Below are 18,340 nucleotides of genomic sequence, written 5' to 3' on the forward strand. Positions count from 1 at the left end.
ACGAAAGATATAAGAACGACACTCCAGCAAAAGAGTTCCATTTGGTTTTGCTTTTCAGTTGTTACTTGGCTGAAATCAGCTGTCACGGCCAACAGTCATGTTAAAAGGGCAAAGTTCCAGCTACTGTTGGGAAAGAGCAGGTTAGGGAGGATTTAGGTGAAGTTACTTGTTTTTAAGTCACCAAAGTTGATGAAATTCACCTTGAGGTACTAGGCAGCTGGTTGAAACAGTTTATCTGAGATCCTGGAGGAGCCAAGGAGGACAGGGGTTGGTGACTCCTATCCAGTTCAAATACCAACATTCGCCATTTCTCGAGGAAAACCTTCAAACTACCACAGACGCTGTGTTCTCACCACAGGAGCAAGCAGGAGAAAAAACTGAGTTGCAGAGAGACGTCTTAAGCTTTCAAAACCAAAACCTAACCAAGAGAAACGCGGGGGGGGGAACACATAAGCTATTTTTTTAATAGCCCTTTTTAAAGTTTGTTCATGTTTCTACTTTCTTCCCTCTAATGAATTTGCCTCCCTGCTCGTCACGCAGAATTTTTATGTTGAGTTCAAGGTATAGCATCCATGCATTTCCTACACCATGAAGGGTGTAGGAAAAACAGAGTTTATAATTTATTTTTTTATTAGTGTGGTGGGAAACGAAGAAGAATGCCAAAAAACAATTAAAGGATTGTATTAATTGGAGATATTCAATAAAAAAGAAAAGAACTAGCATCTAGTTTTTATTTTTTCTGCGACTATTTAGGATATCTGATTTGATTGGTACCCATTGATGGCAACAAGATTGACACAAAACCACACTCCTTCCAGCAGCACAGTCAATTCCAGTGCAGTTAGGTATCTGTGATTTCTTGCTCTTCCAAGAATAATCGGGCCAAAGATTGAATTCCGTATGTTGCATGGTGAGATTTAGATGCTGAGAGGAACATTGTCCTTGAGTGGTAGGCACCGGAGTCCACACGTTGACATGCAAAGCCAGTTACACCAGCCTGCTTCTTTCAAATAAAATCAATACCTGTAATATTGACAGTTTCTAAGTATGCTCTTCTACAGTTGCTGTCAGAAGACAAAAACGTAAAGATGTAAGTGGTGACAGATGTGGTTAAATTGCAGTTCTTTACTGTTTAAACACAACTTGTTCACCGATCTTAAGACTGGTGAAGCCTGCAATTGTTTTAATATGAATAAGCAGATTCAAGTCTTACCTTCTTAATGTCTAGGCTGAAGGAAGTGCTGTTTTTCTGAGCATTTTGCTATGCAAAATACACAGGAACATTTCCATGATATTAGGTAATTCAGTACCAGATTTATTTGTAATTCCAAGTGGAATGGCGATGTTTGAGCTGAATGCATCTGTGAGAGTCAACACTAGTGTTGTGTTTGGTTTATTGCTTCCTGCATGCTTTAAAGCAATCCAACAATTCTGCAAATGTTCTTCACAGAGTACATCCAGAATGTCACCTCACTAAACATGTCCTTGGTGTTCATTCCATTTCCCACTTCAAATTGCTGCGTTTAGTTGCGAAATGACCTCTTGTAACAGTGAAATTTTATTAACTCTTCAATCCACTGGCACAGAGATGAAAATAAGAGTGAAAAGAGAAATACAAAAATGAGTGGGTTTGGGCTGACTCATATGGTGGAGTGGCATGAAATGGAAGTAAGTTCTACGGCTGAACGATTGCACATTGCTTGATATTGGTGGTATTGCCTTCATCCTCCTCGTAGGCTGATGATTGGTGTTGTAGATCCACACACGTTTGTCTTCTGGCTTTCTGTTAAATAAAGGGGGACTAATTTTGCCCTCAAATACTCTTACTGTATGCATACACTTAAGGTCCAAATTTTGTGCTCTTTGCCTTTTTGCTTTCTGTTGCGCAATATCCATCACAAATCTGGACCCAGATTCGCTTAAGCAATGAATTATTCCTAAGCAAGCAGGGTTAAATGAGCTCCCATGAAAGATGCTCTGAAGAGGCAGTATATATCAGAGTCACAGTTTGGTCCTTGCTTTTCTCTCTTCTAAAGTGGAACCGAGACTCAGCAGCCCATTGGCCAGCACAGTTTATTCCTCGCTCAGCGCTGTGTTGGCATTAGCTCCAGCGTTTAGAGGTCAGGGAAAAGACTCGGAGTTAATGGGGAGTAGGATGGTTGTCCATGAGCGGATTTTCCTCTTTTCCTGACTGCGACCTGCAGTTTGTCCGATATCCTCGACAGCCCCTTGCATGGAAACGTAGCCGGACCTGCAGCTAAACGCACCTTGTTCAGTGCACCAACCGTTAATTCCGCTCGTTAATTTAAGGCTCAGAAAGCAAGGCTGTCAGGACTGATATCCGCTGAAAGTCTACGCTGCTTCACTTTTCTCTGAAATGAGCACTGAGCAGAGTTTAGCTCTGCCCTGGCTGCGAAGAAGCGATGCCAAAGGCACCTCGTATTCCACCATTGCCACCAGGCAGGTTTGAACACCCTTTCCAAAACAGTTGTGATACACAGAAATTCACGGCTCTCAAAGCCATTTATACTACAAACAGTGATGAACATGTTGTGGTCATATATTGCGTGGTCCCAAATGTTTAAAAAAACTTTATTTAAAACTAAGTAGTGCTGTGCTATTTTTAATTCTCCTGTCGCTACAGGATGGTGCTGCACAGAACTTTAGACTTTACCCATCACCATAATACCCAGATTGGTATAAAATAGACCAAGATCAAAAAGAGGAGCCTTTTCATCAGCTCAACTTCCCAAAAGGCCTAGAAATGGGAATTTGAAAGAATTTAAAGATTTTAATTAGGAGTCCAACCAAAGAGATGTGTTTAAACAATATGAGCCATTTATTTTATTAGAAAATTGGGAAAGACACGTACATTAATTACACCAAAAGTTAACTTGTATTGATGGAACAAGTGTTCTGAATAGTCAGGAGGACATGGCATGAAAAATGATCGGGGGCTGTGTTACACACACACAGAGAGCTCGTCTCGCAGCTCAGTTTTATAATCTGTTTTTCATGGAATTTCAACAAAGATTTTGTCTGCAAAGGATCTACAGGATTTCTAAAAAGCTAAACCCTACACTTATAAAATTAATATAAAGTAGCAATAAAAATACAAGTGAGTTGAAACTGTTTTAAGGTTTTTTTCATTGAATTTTACCTTTTGTTTAATATAAAGCTATAATGTTATTGCTGAGCATAAGAAACACAAGGATAAAGCAAGAAGTTTTGAAAAAACAGTAATTTCATAGAGAAGATGAAGATAGATAGTCCTCTAAGGAACCTTTAAAGAATTAAATGTACATAACCACATTTCATAGAAACAAACTGGTTTTTAATTTTAAGATGTAATTTATAAATACTCTAAAATAGGAAAATCATGCTTTAAGTGCTCATTATAGCTTTTCCCTGTTGATCTCCATTTCAAAGTTATGGCTGGCTGTAAATCAGCCTGTTTCTGAAGTTTACATATATTTAGAAGGAAACAATGTCATTAACTTATTTGTCCACTAGGGCCCATAGTGCTGAAAGCAAGCAAGAAAGCAAGCAAATAGGAATTTAGTAGAAGAGCTGCATTTCCAGTACACAGTGCAACAGGTAAATAACCAAAGGGCCCAAGTAAAAGTTACTGTTAAATCCCACCTAAAATAAATAAATAAGTCAGTCAGTAAGCAAGCAGATAAAGAAATATTTTGGTGCAGTGGTTGTACATGCATCTCGAGGGTCTTTTGAACCTTTTTCATCTTCCATTTAGTTTAACTCTGTATCAACTCAGTAGACTTGCTCCTACGTGAAGAACCCAGTCAAGTACTCAGACCTGCAAGGGTTAATACACAGGTTAATGCATATCCCTGAAGATGCACTTAAATTAGCACGTTCTCCGAGCACTCTCCAGGTTCTCCCTGCACAGCTCTGACTTCAGGACTCAAGAACTGTACTCCAGCATGAAGAAACACACGCCTTGCAATTTTGCATGCACTAGAAACAGTGCATGTGCTAAACGTGCCTTACTGGATTTGCTCAAAAGCTGGGGATGATTCATGAATCCTCAAAGAAAAATTAGAAATGAGCTGAGAGTCAGATTTCTACTTATTTTACATTCTGGTGGTGCCTCCTCTCAAGGATTTTTTTTTTTTTATGCCACGTGCTGGCCAAAAGCAGAACTGTCCCTGCCCCCAAAGCAGTGCAAACTGCACATCTCACTATACAGTCTGTCAACAATCACTGCCTTCAGAATATTCCATGATGCAGGTAAAGACCAAGTTTTTTTTTTTGTTGCTAACATATTTTGTTTCCAAAACGTTCAGAACTGTAGATGTATTTCCCAGTGTTCAGCAATCCATCTTATGTGCTTTTATGGAATGCAGCTAAGATACCTCATCTGCGAAACAAAACAAAACAAAACAAAACAAAACAAAACAAAACACAAAACAAAGTTAGCATTAACTCTTTATTACAAGATAAATACCATAAAGTAAACTGCTTCTCTCTACAGAAGTAAAAAAAAAAATGATCCATGACTAGGGTGTTATCTTTCTGCACTCACTTTCCACTTCAGATATTAAGAGAAGCAGAGAAAAAATAATTGGTTTTAAGATGTGGAAAACATTTTCTGATGATGACGATAACCACGTTAACATTTTCATAGGTAGAGTCATTTATATAGATACTTATAAAAAGATACACAAAAGAGGGTGCAAGTGACCTACGTTTTCATTCATGTTTTTTTTTTTTAAAAAGCAAAAAGAAGAGAATTCAGAATGCCAAACTTTTACCCTGGTGCCATCCATTAAGTTCTCCAGTTAATTTTTTATTCAGAAATTAATTTAATTCAAATATATTTCAGCAATGGGAAATGTCTCTGTGAAATGATGTAGTACCTTTTGCAGAACTAATAACCTCTTTCACAGCGATGGTGGAACATCATGCAATTTTCAGCACAGATCAAGTACATCGATTTGAGTTTTCTTAGCACCTCTTTAGCAGGAGGTAGCCAGCGGCCAGGAGTGCAAGCAGCGCACCTCGTAGCCTTAAGGGGATGTTTTTCTCTGGAGGCTGCTCCACAGGGCTGGGATACCTCAGTGTTAGTGGAACCTTCTTAATGATGTATCTGGTACTGCCCACTGAAGGTTCAAGGGGATAACTGCAGTTCCCTTCAAGTCCACTTAAAATTGGGTTCGTTTGGGAACTGCACTGAGACTATTCTGACTTCCTAATACAGGGCTGGTCTTTCCTGGCTGCCCAACATTGTGCATCACAGCCATCAATGCTGCAGGAAAAGGAGGCAACATTCCTCTAATCCAAACAGTGAAAGTGAAATCCGGACCTGTTCCCTCTTGATCTTCCATCATTTCACAGCACGTTGATAGTTCCACAATTTACTTTTTCTAACTTCCCATTAAGACCTGGAAGCAAAGAGCTCCACTTCCCTACTAGCAGTATTTTAATGGGAAATGTTCTTCCTTCCCACCTTACACAGCTGCGATGCAGGTGTATCCCATCCTAAGCATCTGGTGCTATTTTGCTTTAGCAGGGAAAGAAAATTAAATGCACGGCCCCAGAATTGGATGGCTTTTTCAGTAGCTTTACACAGCTCCGGCGAAGAGTAGACAACAGGTAGATGGTGTAGGATTTGTCTTGGTATCGGCCAGTCGGTCTCAGTCAGGTGGCGGTATGTATTTCTCCTTTATAGATTGCCCCACTGCAAAACACGTTGTCCCTGGTTCCCCGTAGCACAGGAGTACGGAAAGGCTGCACTGCCGCAGACGGCGTGAGATGCCTGCAACCTACAAGAAACAGCATTGATTTACACATTGTGGTGCTTTATTAAAAAGAAAGCCTCTGAATAGCGGGAAGTCATAGTTAAACATGTTACAGAGAGCTGTCTTTTACTTGTCACGTCAAAACTATGTTTCCTATACTCCCGTTGAGTTACCAAAGAAAACATAGCGAAGAACAGGTGGGAGCTACCTCTGACTCCACCACTGGTTTCTGTCAGTTCAAACTGTGATTGGAGACGTCTGCCTGTGGAAGCTCCATCCGAAATGCTTCTCTTATTTCACACGCTGCATTGCTCCAGATACTCATCAGCCCCATTTGCAGCAGACTTGTTTTTTGGAAGGACCGCTCTGCGTAACTGTTCTTGATTTATTCAGGTTTCTGACACACCATTTATCATTTTTAAATTTTTACACTTTCAGTGAAAAAGCTTGAAAACAGAATTGAGGCAAAACTTTTAAGTTCATCTTGATGCCAGGAGTCACGAGTTTTGTGTGATTTTCATCTGAAACAAGATATCAATGAAGTTGGGTATCTGCAAATGTCAGTGAGTCCAGCCTAACCTCCTTGCTCATTACAGAATATAAAACCAGCTAAGGCCTGATAGGTTTTGAGCTTAATTCTATGGCAAACTGACAACAATTTTCTTTGGTTTTTGACTTTCTAACACCTGTCTCTGTGAAATAACAGTTTCCATCCTTACACAGCGTATACTTACTTGCTACCTTCATTTAAACCAGGCTATGGAAAGTAAGCGTTTACTTCCCAGCAGTTGTTAAAATGCCATTACAGATTGTATTTAAATTTATACATTACATAAAGAGTAATTATGTTCATGTGGGACAATGATGATGATGATGATGATGGTGATAAGATCAAGCAGCAGATGTGTGAACATAAATGCCTGCCACCTTATTTTAAACATCAGATGAGCTAAATGGAAGCTTAAGTATCTTTTTGGGATCATTTTTTAATTCAATATAAATAATGCTTTAAATTATATTCTCTGTTTGAAGATACGGTAAATTATAGTTGAATATTCTTCACAGTGTTGATATTATAGCAGCACTGACGTCATTACTTCAGAGGCAACTAATTGAGAAACACATTAGGTAAGATGTCTTTTAAAATGCATAAACAGGAGAGCAGTTTAAAATTTGGTGCCTCTCATCAAACCCTGTAGGTACTTACCATGCCTGTTCTCAACAGTCTACTGCAGCACAGCCAAAGGTCTCCTTCACATCTTTTAATACTTAAAGGGGGCTTATAAGAAAGATGGGGACAGACATTTTAGCAGGGCCTGTGGCGACAGGACAAGGGGTAACGGTTTTAAACTAAAAGAGGGTAGATTCAGACTAGATGTAAGGAAGAAATTTTTTTCATGATGAAGGTGGTGAAACACGGGCCCAGGTTGCCCAGGGAGGTGGTGGATGCCCCATCCCTGGAAACATTCAAGGTCAGGCTGGACGGGGCTCTGAGCAACCTGATCTAGTGGAAGATGTCCCTGCCCAGGGCAGGGGGGTTGGACTCGATGACCTTTAGAGGTCCCTTCCAAACCATTCTATGAACCACGGCTTCTTGGGCTTTCTCACCTTTGCCCATCTCTCGAGATCTTCAAGAAAACATCTGCTGGACAGAACATGACAAAAACCAGTGGTGGAGTCAGAGGTACCTCTCACCTGTTCTTTGCTACGTTTTCTTTGGTAACTCAACGGGAGTATAGGAAACACACGCTTACATCACACCTTCACCTCACTGAGTTTTATCTCTTCCTGCAGCCTCTCAGGACACGGCCTAACCACCCGATGCCACAGGGTGGGAGAGCCCCTCAGCCCACAGCATCTGTATTCTGCGTAAAATAGTTCAGATTTGCTGGGCTGGGAAGGGAGCGGCTGCGGGTCGGGCAGTGGATGAGAAAGAGGGAAGCGCTCAGGCAATGAAGTGTATGTCAGACGTGAGGTCAAACCTCAGCTGCTGTGACCCTTTAATATGAAACACCCAAACGGGATGAGAGGAGAGGAGGGAAGAGGTGGGGTACCACTGGGGTCTCTCCATACGTGGTGTAGGAAGACAATTTGCATTGCTCAGTGCCGCTGGTTCGGCTAGGCACGGCTGAAGGTCGAGCTTTGCATCCCGGGACCCAAAACAGCTTTGGAGGTGTGGATTGATAGGATGGCTGCATCACAGCGTATGTTAGAGCAGGAGCTGGTACCTGTTGCTTCAATAAAAGAATACAAAGGAAATTGTAGAAAATGGCAGGAAGAGGCTCTTGATCAGAGTGTGTAGATCATCATTACCCTCTGTCCTCTGCCACGAGCCTTCCTCAACAGTTTGGCTGCCGTGATATGGAGGAAAAGCAGTGTTTCCATCCAGGCTGTGATGGATAGCCCTAGTTGGAAGGAGCTACACCAGCTATAATGTATTACAACATCATTTTTAATTTATTAGAAGAAGAAAAGATCAAGGATTGTTTCCACTAGCCTTAACCACTTTATTGGCATTAAATCGTATTAAGTTGCTGTTATTTTCTTGTATTCGGCATTTTCTTCTGGATGTTTATTCTGATTCGCCTTGGCCTCCTGCCAAATGTGCATCAAGTGTCAAGAGTCAGTTCTAAACCCCATTTCCCCTATAAAAAATGAAGAGAGATAATTATATTTAAGAGCACTCTATAGAAAAAAAGTAGCTATAATTTACTTCTATGGGCAGGTATAGAGCAAAACGATAGCTTTAAATAGACGTATCATGTGAACTACTTGAATAGGCCACGTATACATACTGCTTCCATACAGCTTGAAACAACAGCCAGCGAGTGTGCGGATTACTGAAGCAGGCAGTGTTTGACAGTGAAGCGTTTTGAACCTGATGCTGCAGAAGACAACGTGCCCAATATGGGACGTGAAGACAGCCCGGGGAGCTCAGTACCCTGCAAGCTGTGAGTCTGAGAGACCAAGTTTTATACATTTGTTTAGCCTAATATTTATTTTCAGACTAATGCAAATAACGTCTTCATGTCACGTAACTAAAGCCTCGTGTCGGAGGGAGGTAAATGAAGAAAAGCTCCACCGAACTTAGACCAAGTCACAGCTGTGAGAGCAAGAGTGTGCGTGCCTGTTTATATATACCAATATCATTAATTACTTCACTGAGCTTCTTCTAGGGGCGATGTTGGGTTTCACAGTCCCCAGGTGATGTATTGACTCTTTAGAAGTTAATCAGAGAGTTAAATATATTCTGCAAGCTTTGTTATTCACTGTATTTTAGACTTACTATTGTAAAATAGTACTACTTGGGCTAGTATTCGGAATACATTCCGAAAACATGCAGATAAAGCAATTAGCCACTTTAGAGTGGGCTTATTGGTGACAGTGTCTGTACTAATTAAACTGATTAAGAACACATGCAGTCTCAGAAGAGGGCCAGGTCAGGACTAAATTTTTCTTATGAGGGTACGGTAAATAGGTCATACAGTTAAACAACATCAATACTAATTGATCAATATGATTTACAAATCCAATGGAAATTAGGGGAATTTACTGATTTTAAAATTTGACTGGTTATAAATGATCTGAGATGGTTTTAGCTGCCTAGTTTTAGGCAACTAAATTCAAACACTTTGTCCTATCACTTTTAAGTAATACAATTAATACGTGCAAATTAACTAAAATTTCCTATATCCTAAATGACTGAGTCACATACTTATCCTTTTGCAATGAATTCTTCTGCAAATACCATCAGCCAAATTAAAAATATAAGAAAGCAGCTAGAAATTTTTCCTATAACCGTCCCTACAAAACGTAACTTTAGTATAATAAAACTATCTGTTGAAAAAAGAAAAAAAAATTGCTTATGAATTTCAAAATTGCTTTTCTTACTGAAATTCTGTGTATTCCATGATCAAAAAGAGAACATGAACACAGCAGAAATTTGGGAAAAAAATTGTAAGAAAAAGCTTTCAATGTAAACTAAAATTGCACATAGCTTACATTTAAGCATTTGAAAAAGGGAAAATAGCATTTTACCAGCAGCGATCTGAACTTAAATACAGATCCATTGAGTCTTTATGAAACTTCCTGAAAGACTGAAAACTGGTGTTTGGGGTTTTTTATGTGAAAGTTACTTGGATATCCTGTTTTATCAAATTTTGTAGGGTGTTATTTGCATTATACAGTGAAACTCAGTTTGGCTGTGCATATTTTGGGTTTCTAAGACCATTACAAGATATTTAAAATGTGCCTCCAGCAAGTACTAACATCTTCTAAACAAAACCCTTCAACTTTTACATAAATACAGGGAGAATTTGGCAAAATGTTAAAGGTATAATGTCACCAGATGTAAGAACGTAAGATTTCACCTCGTATGATCTTTAGAAGTAGCAAAGGATTTGCAGTGTCTTTCACAATTGGAAAAGAAAAGAAAAACACTGGAGCAACCTAACAAACACAATCTGTTTTGAGTGCTACTCAAAAACAGTGCTACTGTTTACAGCTGCGATTAACTCCTTCTTTTCTAAGGCACGCTTAGGCAATCGGGACAACCCCAACTCATTGCTTTCCAGGGTTGTCTGTGATCATCCTCTGCAATAGTCAACCACGTAGCTATCAGATTAACATGGTGCAAAATGCGTATAATGACACTGCATTTTCAGCACCCTTATGTCGGGGATATACTTTGGCCAAGCACATCGGAACCTTTCATAGTGAAAACAACTGCTTCAATCAACCTTTGGTTGTTTTTAGACGCCCTGGAACCTCTTTCAGCCCCTGCAAGTCCACAGTCTGGCCCCTGCACATCAGCTGAAATACACTGGCCTGTTCATGAATCCATCCCAATATCCACCCTGAATGGTTTTGGACGCTTATCTGAATCAAATAGAATCTATAAATCTTTTTACGATTTACCTATTGCTAGCAGTCTAGTTTGTGCCCAGAGCTAATAATGGCAACTCAATTTACGGTACCGTCTCGTGACTTACGTTTCTAGTCAACGATGCCAACAGCAGAGCCATGTTCAACAAAATCCTCTTTAGAATGCTGCCAGTTTTTAAAAAGGTTCACTGACTCTGTCCAGCAGACTCAGTAACATCATCCCACAAACAAAATGTAAGGTGAAAATCACTGTTTTACATATTTCCTTGTTCTTATGGGATTTTATACTTGTTCTAGATCTGCAACTGCATGATTACAACTAATAAGCCAAGTTTCAAAATTCTTTGATGTTTTCTTGCCATGTAAATGCTACAGATGTGCATACAAACAACAGCTATGTTACCATCTGGACTCTGGTAAATAAATCTGTTTTGTTCTCTTGCCTTTTGAACACATAATATCAGCTGAGGTCTCTTAAAAAATTTATCTAATGGGATGTTATAAGCAAAATAATATGCACCATTTACCACATTTTTTGTTTATTAACTGTATTTTGCAGTGAATAACAAGTGCTCACACTGAATCTTGTCAATAGGATGTGTTTGAGTAAAACTTTAATAAGTCGCTCTAATATAGTTGGTAAGAGTGAGAAATTCCACTATTTACAACGTATTATTGCTCAGCCACCCTGGTGGCTGGCATCCTGAGGAAACCAGCAGTAAAAATATTTTGATGAGGAGAGAACTGTAGGCCATGCAAGTTCTTTCTATAATTATTATTTTCTGAACTTTTTTCACATCAGCAATCGAAAATGAGGGCTTATCACCCACTTCTTTATCTTTGTCGCTCCCACTGCCCTACCTCACTTTTAGACAATACAAAGAAAATTTACAGTATTCCATGTACAGAACAGCTGAACTTTTCCCCATTCCTGCATTTGGATTGTAATCCCTAAAACTGCTCCATGCTTATGTGTGCCCATATGTGGAAATATGTTGCAAATAAGGGTGTCATCTTACTTATTCTTTAAGGTATTTATTTGACTTTTTAATGGAATCTCAAGATGTTATTTCAATAAAGTTGTTGGTTTGGGGTTTTTTTATGGATAATAAAACAATTGATTTGCAATAGAACGGCTGCTGGACATTTGATGCAGATCGTGGAAACTGCTTTGAAGCCAGTGGCTCTGCGCTGCTGGAGTGTTGTAGCACCCTGAAAAGCAAAGTTGTCCAGCTCAGGCAAAGCGCGCCCAGGGCCACGCTGAGCACGTACCTTCCCTGGGCGCTGCAGAAGGAGAGCACGATGCTGCAGACTGAGAAGAACCGCTGAAGCAAGGACAGGTAACGGGAGACGTGAAAATTAAGGCTGAAGCTAACATGTCTCTCCCTGTGAGTTAGTATCTGATGTGCATGGCTGTGAAGTTCACAACTGCTCTCCGAAACTGGATTTTGCACTCCACAGTCCTTTCCTGCATGTACCCTCACATGGAGAGCAGATGCAAGGAGGTATGGTGAGAAGACTGCTTTGTCATGAATGTCGATATGCATGTTTTCAGGAATTTGGCCTCAAATTTCATATAAATTCCATACCATGTTATCTTTTCTTAAAATATGTTTCATTTTCAAAAAAGTATTTTTGAGACATCTATTTTAAATTTTAGTTTGTAACTTGTTTCACTCCTCCTTTAATTTGCTGCCTGCTTTTTGATGGGTTTCCTGCCTGCGTTTCAATCTACTGTTGCTTACAAATCTTCACAAACTATGGTTTACTATCATTGTGCAAACACACTAAGGATATCTTATTTCAGGATGCATAAATATAGCTGATAAAATCAACACTTCTTGCAGCTGAACTTGCTAAACAATTAAGTATTTTTAGACAGACATTGCGGAAAATAAAACAACATATATCTGCAGGGTGTGCAAAAGAATTCTGGGCAATTCATCCATGCTGCAAAAGACTTTAAAATATCCCAGCTCAGCTACAGGAAAGAAACAATTCCCCAAAATGTTAATGCGTTGGAACTGCACACTCTGTACCAAGTAACAAAAAGCTACGCGTGCCTATTGAAGTGAAAACAAAACTAGGAAAGAAGATGTCATCATAGCCGCTTGTTGGAAAGTTGGTGCCGGTTTAGTTAACAGCCTCTGCCTCGTTCAGCTGTCTTCTCTCCAACCTGACAGTAATCTTAAAAGCATGAGGTCTGTACTCTTGTTTAACAAGAATCCCAAATCCACCGGAGCCAAAAGACACATTTTCTCGGATTAGATGGAAAAATACCTGGAAGCAAACCCTCCGAGGGTTGATGACCACCCTGGCCAACCTGCTTGTGGCCATTTCTGAACGTTTCAAATGATGTCTGCAGGCAGAGCCAGGAAATGCAAAACGAGCACTTGTGCTCGGAGGATTAATTCGCATTTTACACAGTCCAAACAAACTCCAGTAAGGGACCTTACTGAAGTGGCGAGTAAGACAAATTATTATTATCTCCAGCTAGATCACTTGCAGGTTGTAATATTCCTTACCTGCCTCTAAGTGGCAACAGGTATAGCGTTCTTCCCCGCAGTCCCCACAAAAGACACAATCCTCTCTAGCTGTAAAAATCAAAGAAGTCACTCAGAGTCTCTTCCATCTGGCTAAACTCTGGTCACTCAGCATAAAGGAGGGAAATATCCCAACAGTATTACCAGGTTGCTCTTAGACCAAGTCAGAGTGGATCATCAGAGATGAACGATTAGTGAAACTACTTGTCTGTGAAACTTATGCTATTGTATGAAATAATTACATGCTAATACCAGAGTGACCAACAGTGTCCAAAGTGGTTGATCCCATTCCTATCTCCTTGTGTTATGGGGAAGGCAGAGACCTCTGCTTTGACCGGGTCTTTATTTTTGCTTTGTTTTTAGGAGTTTTCTCTGATATTTCTGTACAATAGCATCGTAGAAATATTTTGAAGAAGACAAAACAGTGACGGTCTACAAAGCCTGACCTGAAAAAGGAGAAAGATATTGCAAAGAGGAGTTTCTGTGCCATCGTTTGGATGGAAATTTGGCACCAATATCAAAGCTGAAATCGTGAAAAGTATTGTTTTTCTAACACCGAAGATGCCACACGGTTAAGTTAGCCTGAGAATAGCATTTATCCAGTTGGTGGGAGACCCATCTTCCACTCCTTTCTCTGCTGAAAATGCAAATTATTCTCACTTAGATGGCTGCCATTAGCACAAGGCTCCTCCTGACTTCACAGACTGGGTAAATGCTAACCCAGACGGCAATAAGGACAATTATATTCCCCCCGCCAAATTCACAGCTTCGTTTATATGTGTACACAGACACACACCTGAACAACAGGTGTGTAAGCAGCCCCCTCTCACCCTGAAGTATAATGATCAAAATCAGCCAACGGGAGACCAAAACCTGTGTGTCTCTTCTAGCTGAAGAGCAGGTATCCGCAGAAGCAGCTGTTTAACGAGCAACTGTTGCCTTGTTTGTGCAGAGATAACCAATGTATAGCGTGTTGAGAAAGGGATAGAAAATGAGACAAAACCCACAGAAATAATTTATTTTTTCTTATTATCCTTTTTTTAAAAATTATTTTATTTTGCTGTTATTCTGAAAAAAGTAAGAAGTTACTCAATTCAGTCCAAGGGTGTTTTCTGTATAATTTCCAGAGCTGCCACACCCTGATCCTCATTTTTTAATGTACAGCGATGGGCTGGTCTCAGCTAAGGCTTACTGATTGTTTCAGGGCTTCATCTCTAATTTTAGTGAATCAACTGACAGATTCAAGTAACACAAAATATTAAAACAGAAAACTTTCTTTATCCTGCCATCAGAATATAGGTAACATATTAGCCTTGTATTTTAGACATTAGCTTAAGTACTAATGTGTCTGGAAAATACAATATACATGGAGGACGTCTGATGTATTAAATCAAAATCTTTTGTCATTTAAAATCTATGAATGCTGAGAAACCTACGCTAGAATTTGGCCTACTGTGTTATTTATTAAGATGTCAGAGGAAGATAAATATTGTTCTGGAGCCTACTGCTAGCTAAGGAACTGTTCCTTTATTGCATAGATTTGCTTGCACAGAATTAATTTGGTTTAACTTTTCAAGGTGCATTTCTAAACCTTAAAAGTGCACAACCTTTGTCAAGGCAATGGTAACATAATCAAGAGTAACAGTAAGAAAAACAATGGTTTATAAAGAATTGAATTTTCATTTTATGTCTAAATTCCACCACATACACATAATTTGCATCTCAATCATATCAGTCTAACGTATCAATGGCACGGCAAGCACAAATGCACCAAGAGAATGTATGGATTTATAAATATAAATAGGCAATATACATTACTAATCCACTGGATCATATAACATTCTTAATCAAAGCATTTGGCATGAGAACAAAAAATAGTAAAGAACCTGTAACACCTTTCAAGAAAAGATAAAAATTACAGCATGATCCAATTTAATACACTTTAAAAAGGATATTCTTAACAATTCAGGCTTGACGCTGGTGAATCACTTTCCTGTATTACAAACTCCAGGAGGAGCTGCAAAGTTTTATCTTTCCTGGTATGTTCACCATTCAGGACTATTTACAATCAACAGAGGAACCTAACAAAAGCATTGAAATAGCACAAATATATTACCATGAACAACTATTATATGCTCCCATGAACTTTATGTTTTATCTTTTGAAAAGCTTCTGCTATTTAATAAGATTTAGCCTCTTACTTTTAATCTCTTATTGCAGGAGCAAGAAAAGACCTAGTCCTGCTCCAGCATGTTGCAGTGTTGTCATGGATACACAAGTATGGTACATCACTTCCACCAGTAAATAAACAAGATTCTCAAAGAGTGCTCGGCAGGATTTACTAGCCCTGTAGTATTGTTAGCTGCACAGGGCTTTAAATAAGCAAATGGTTTGTAGTTTTAGAATAATATCCAGGGTTGTGTGGGGGCACGCATACATGATATATCTTCCTTTAGAACAATCAAAGGGTAAATGTTATGCTGTGTACCTTTGCTCTCCTCGCTTTTTAATTCAGCTTATCTTTGCCCCTTGTTTTTCAGAAGACGTTTGTAGATTACACGAAGGATCATTCTCTCTAATATGGCAGGCAACTTGGTGTAGTCACCTACTAACGGCTTAAACAAGTGAGTTACATCTTTACATATATGAACAATAAAATGCAGTGTGTCCATTTTTATGGGGAAAGTTGTTTTAATGTGGCAGCACGGTGTTTGGTGGTATTCTCGTCGTCTTTACTAAAACAAAGTCTTCTCTCCACTCAGAAACTACAAAGATGAAATTCAGTTTTACCAACATACATGTCAACAGCTACAACAGGCTTGACTTGATTCTAACAAAGCAGCATCTTATGTTGATGAAGGGATGTAGATTAAATGCCCTAAGCTTGTGTTTCAAGAAGGAAAAGCACAGATAGTTAAGAATGCTATATTTAGTATGGTATATTAAGCTTCACAATAGTAAAAGTCTTATGTAGGGACTCCAATTTGTTAGAGAAATGAAAATAGAAATGTCAAATTAAATTGGGTAAAAAATTCAGGTTTAAAAGCTCTAAAACCGCAAAGCTTTAATACTTTGAAAGAGAATTTACTGAAAAATCCTTGTCTTTTATACAGAGTTTACAAAAGTAGGTACATCTTTCTTTTTTCTTGCTCAAAGTGCCTGCACGGTATGACACATTCAGGCACACACAATATGTGTATGACTGGGATGTTCTGTTGGGTTTAATTGTTGGCATATATTTGCTGATTAGCCTGAGTAAACCTAATTTAAGGCTAGACAGAGCAAATAATTCATGATGAATAATTTATTTGATAAATGTAGCCATTTTTTCATCTTTTGTCATATCTGTGAGCAGATTACAAGGTAGGTTTGGTGGTTCTGGGTGTTGGTTTTGGTTTTTTTTTCCCTACTGTATAACTTCATTACTGATATTCAAAACCTGCATTGTACTTACCAGCTGCCTTTGGCTGGAGAAGTCATGAACTGCTTCACTCGAGTTAAGGCTGTAAAGTTTTGAGTGATCACTCTGGCCTCTACCCAACAAAGCTTCTACCTTCAAAGGTGGTTGATTTCACTGAGGGTTGGAGAATGACCCTTGAGCATTGGGGCCAAAGCACCTTACCTTCAACCACACGTATGTTCCTGCTGAGCTCAGGAGTGTCCAACGTCTCCATCAAGAAAGGGCACCAACAGTTTCTAGCAAACACTTCTTTCCAGGATACGAAATTTGCTTTCCACAAATATTTTGCCATTGGCACTCAACTGCTACAATATTTACTAAAAGCAAGCACAGGGAGGGCATGAGCCCAGCGAAAGCAGATTAATGTGGTGAACGGATGTTTGTGATTTTGGGTGTTTGCTTTTATCGGTTGCCCTTTGTTACTTAAGACACGGCATCATCAAGCCCTATGTCTGGCTTGTAACAGCCATGTGAGCTCCATGGGGCAAGAACATCTCCTCTGCTCGGAAAGCACACGGAACACTGGGATGCTCAAGGAAATAAATAATAAATTATAACAATTAGTGCAATTTTTTCTCTCATTAGTGATCCTTGAATGTGACAGAAGTCACACTGCAGTTACATCAGTAAGTATCACCAGTGCAAGTAAAGGCTACGGGATCACACCCAGCTGTTGCGGGCCATGTGGGGCTGAAAAACACAAATATCTTGAGTTGCTAATCTGTATGTTTAAACACTTGAAACCCCATTTAAAATAAAATTAGAAAAAAATTTGGTGAAGGCAGACACAGTGTGCTTGCAAAAAACCAGCAGCAAATATTGATTTACTAATATATTCCCAAACTAAAGCTGAAATCATGACTTTTTTTTTAAAGGGAAAGAAAAGAATGGGAGAAAAAAGACCACTGTGGCTTCTAAGAGAGAACAAAGCATAAAGATATCCTTCAGAAATTAACCTTCTTTTTAGATTACCGCTTTGCAGGCCTAAGTATGGGTAAGATTTCCATCCTTTGCAAAATAACAGTACTGTCAGCGATCAGGCACTGTTCCTCCTTCCTCCGACAGCAAGGACGGTCTGCAAAGCTGCGCTTTAAACTACGTGTCCAGTGCCGAGAGAGTTAATCTAAATTTGATAACAAATGGCTCTGCTTTTGAAACGAATGTAGCCTGGCAACTTCAACTGAGAACCCTTCATAGGGCCTCAATTATGTATGCAGCTTCTTTGAGAAATAGTTTCACACATCTGACCCAAGGCCCGCGATGTTGTTGCCATGAAATAAAACTGTACGTAGGCAATGGTTCGTTTCTGCACAATCTCCGCGTTTCTGTACTCCCCCCACCCCGGGTGCACACGTAAAAAACACACAAAATCGCTTATTCCAGATGGGTTTCTTGCATTTCTTCCGTCGTCTCACCCACTACCATCTGAACACAAATTTAACACGTATGATCTTCATTCCAGCATTTAACCTGCGTACTCGTTTGGGGTTTTTTTAGGAATTTCCAGCCACTCTGCCAGGCTGTCCTCATCAAAGCCTCTCTGTGAAACCAGAGAGACATACAACGGGTTAAACACCCACACCATTTCATTTTTTTATTCCCCCCCCCCCCCAAAATGGCTGCTTTGTCTGTGTGCATACACCAATAGCAAATGTCCTTCTGTTATTGTACAGCCAATTTGATGTGTCAGG

The 18,340-nt window shown here is 39.5% G+C and overlaps 1 long non-coding RNA gene across 3 annotated transcripts in view; it reads right to left on the reverse strand.

Annotated features, from left to right (window-relative positions):
- Positions 1-2,816: 2,816 nt before the first annotated feature.
- Positions 2,817-18,340, reverse strand: part of LOC143172371 (uncharacterized) — a 126,402-nt gene continuing 110,878 nt past the window's right edge. For 2 of the 3 annotated variants that reach the window (XR_012997338.1, XR_012997337.1), the window contains 2 exons: positions 5,471-5,786; positions 2,817-4,381 (listed from right to left, as the gene is read on the reverse strand). This is a non-coding gene — a long non-coding RNA (uncharacterized LOC143172371). Of the gene's footprint in view, positions 4,382-4,880; positions 5,787-18,340 lie in introns of all 3 variants that reach the window. The other variant, XR_012997339.1, reaches the window with a different exon arrangement.

Source organism: Aptenodytes patagonicus, chromosome Z (genome assembly GCF_965638725.1).
Source record: "Aptenodytes patagonicus chromosome Z, bAptPat1.pri.cur, whole genome shotgun sequence".
NCBI classification, from domain to species: Eukaryota; Metazoa; Chordata; class Aves; order Sphenisciformes; family Spheniscidae; genus Aptenodytes; species Aptenodytes patagonicus.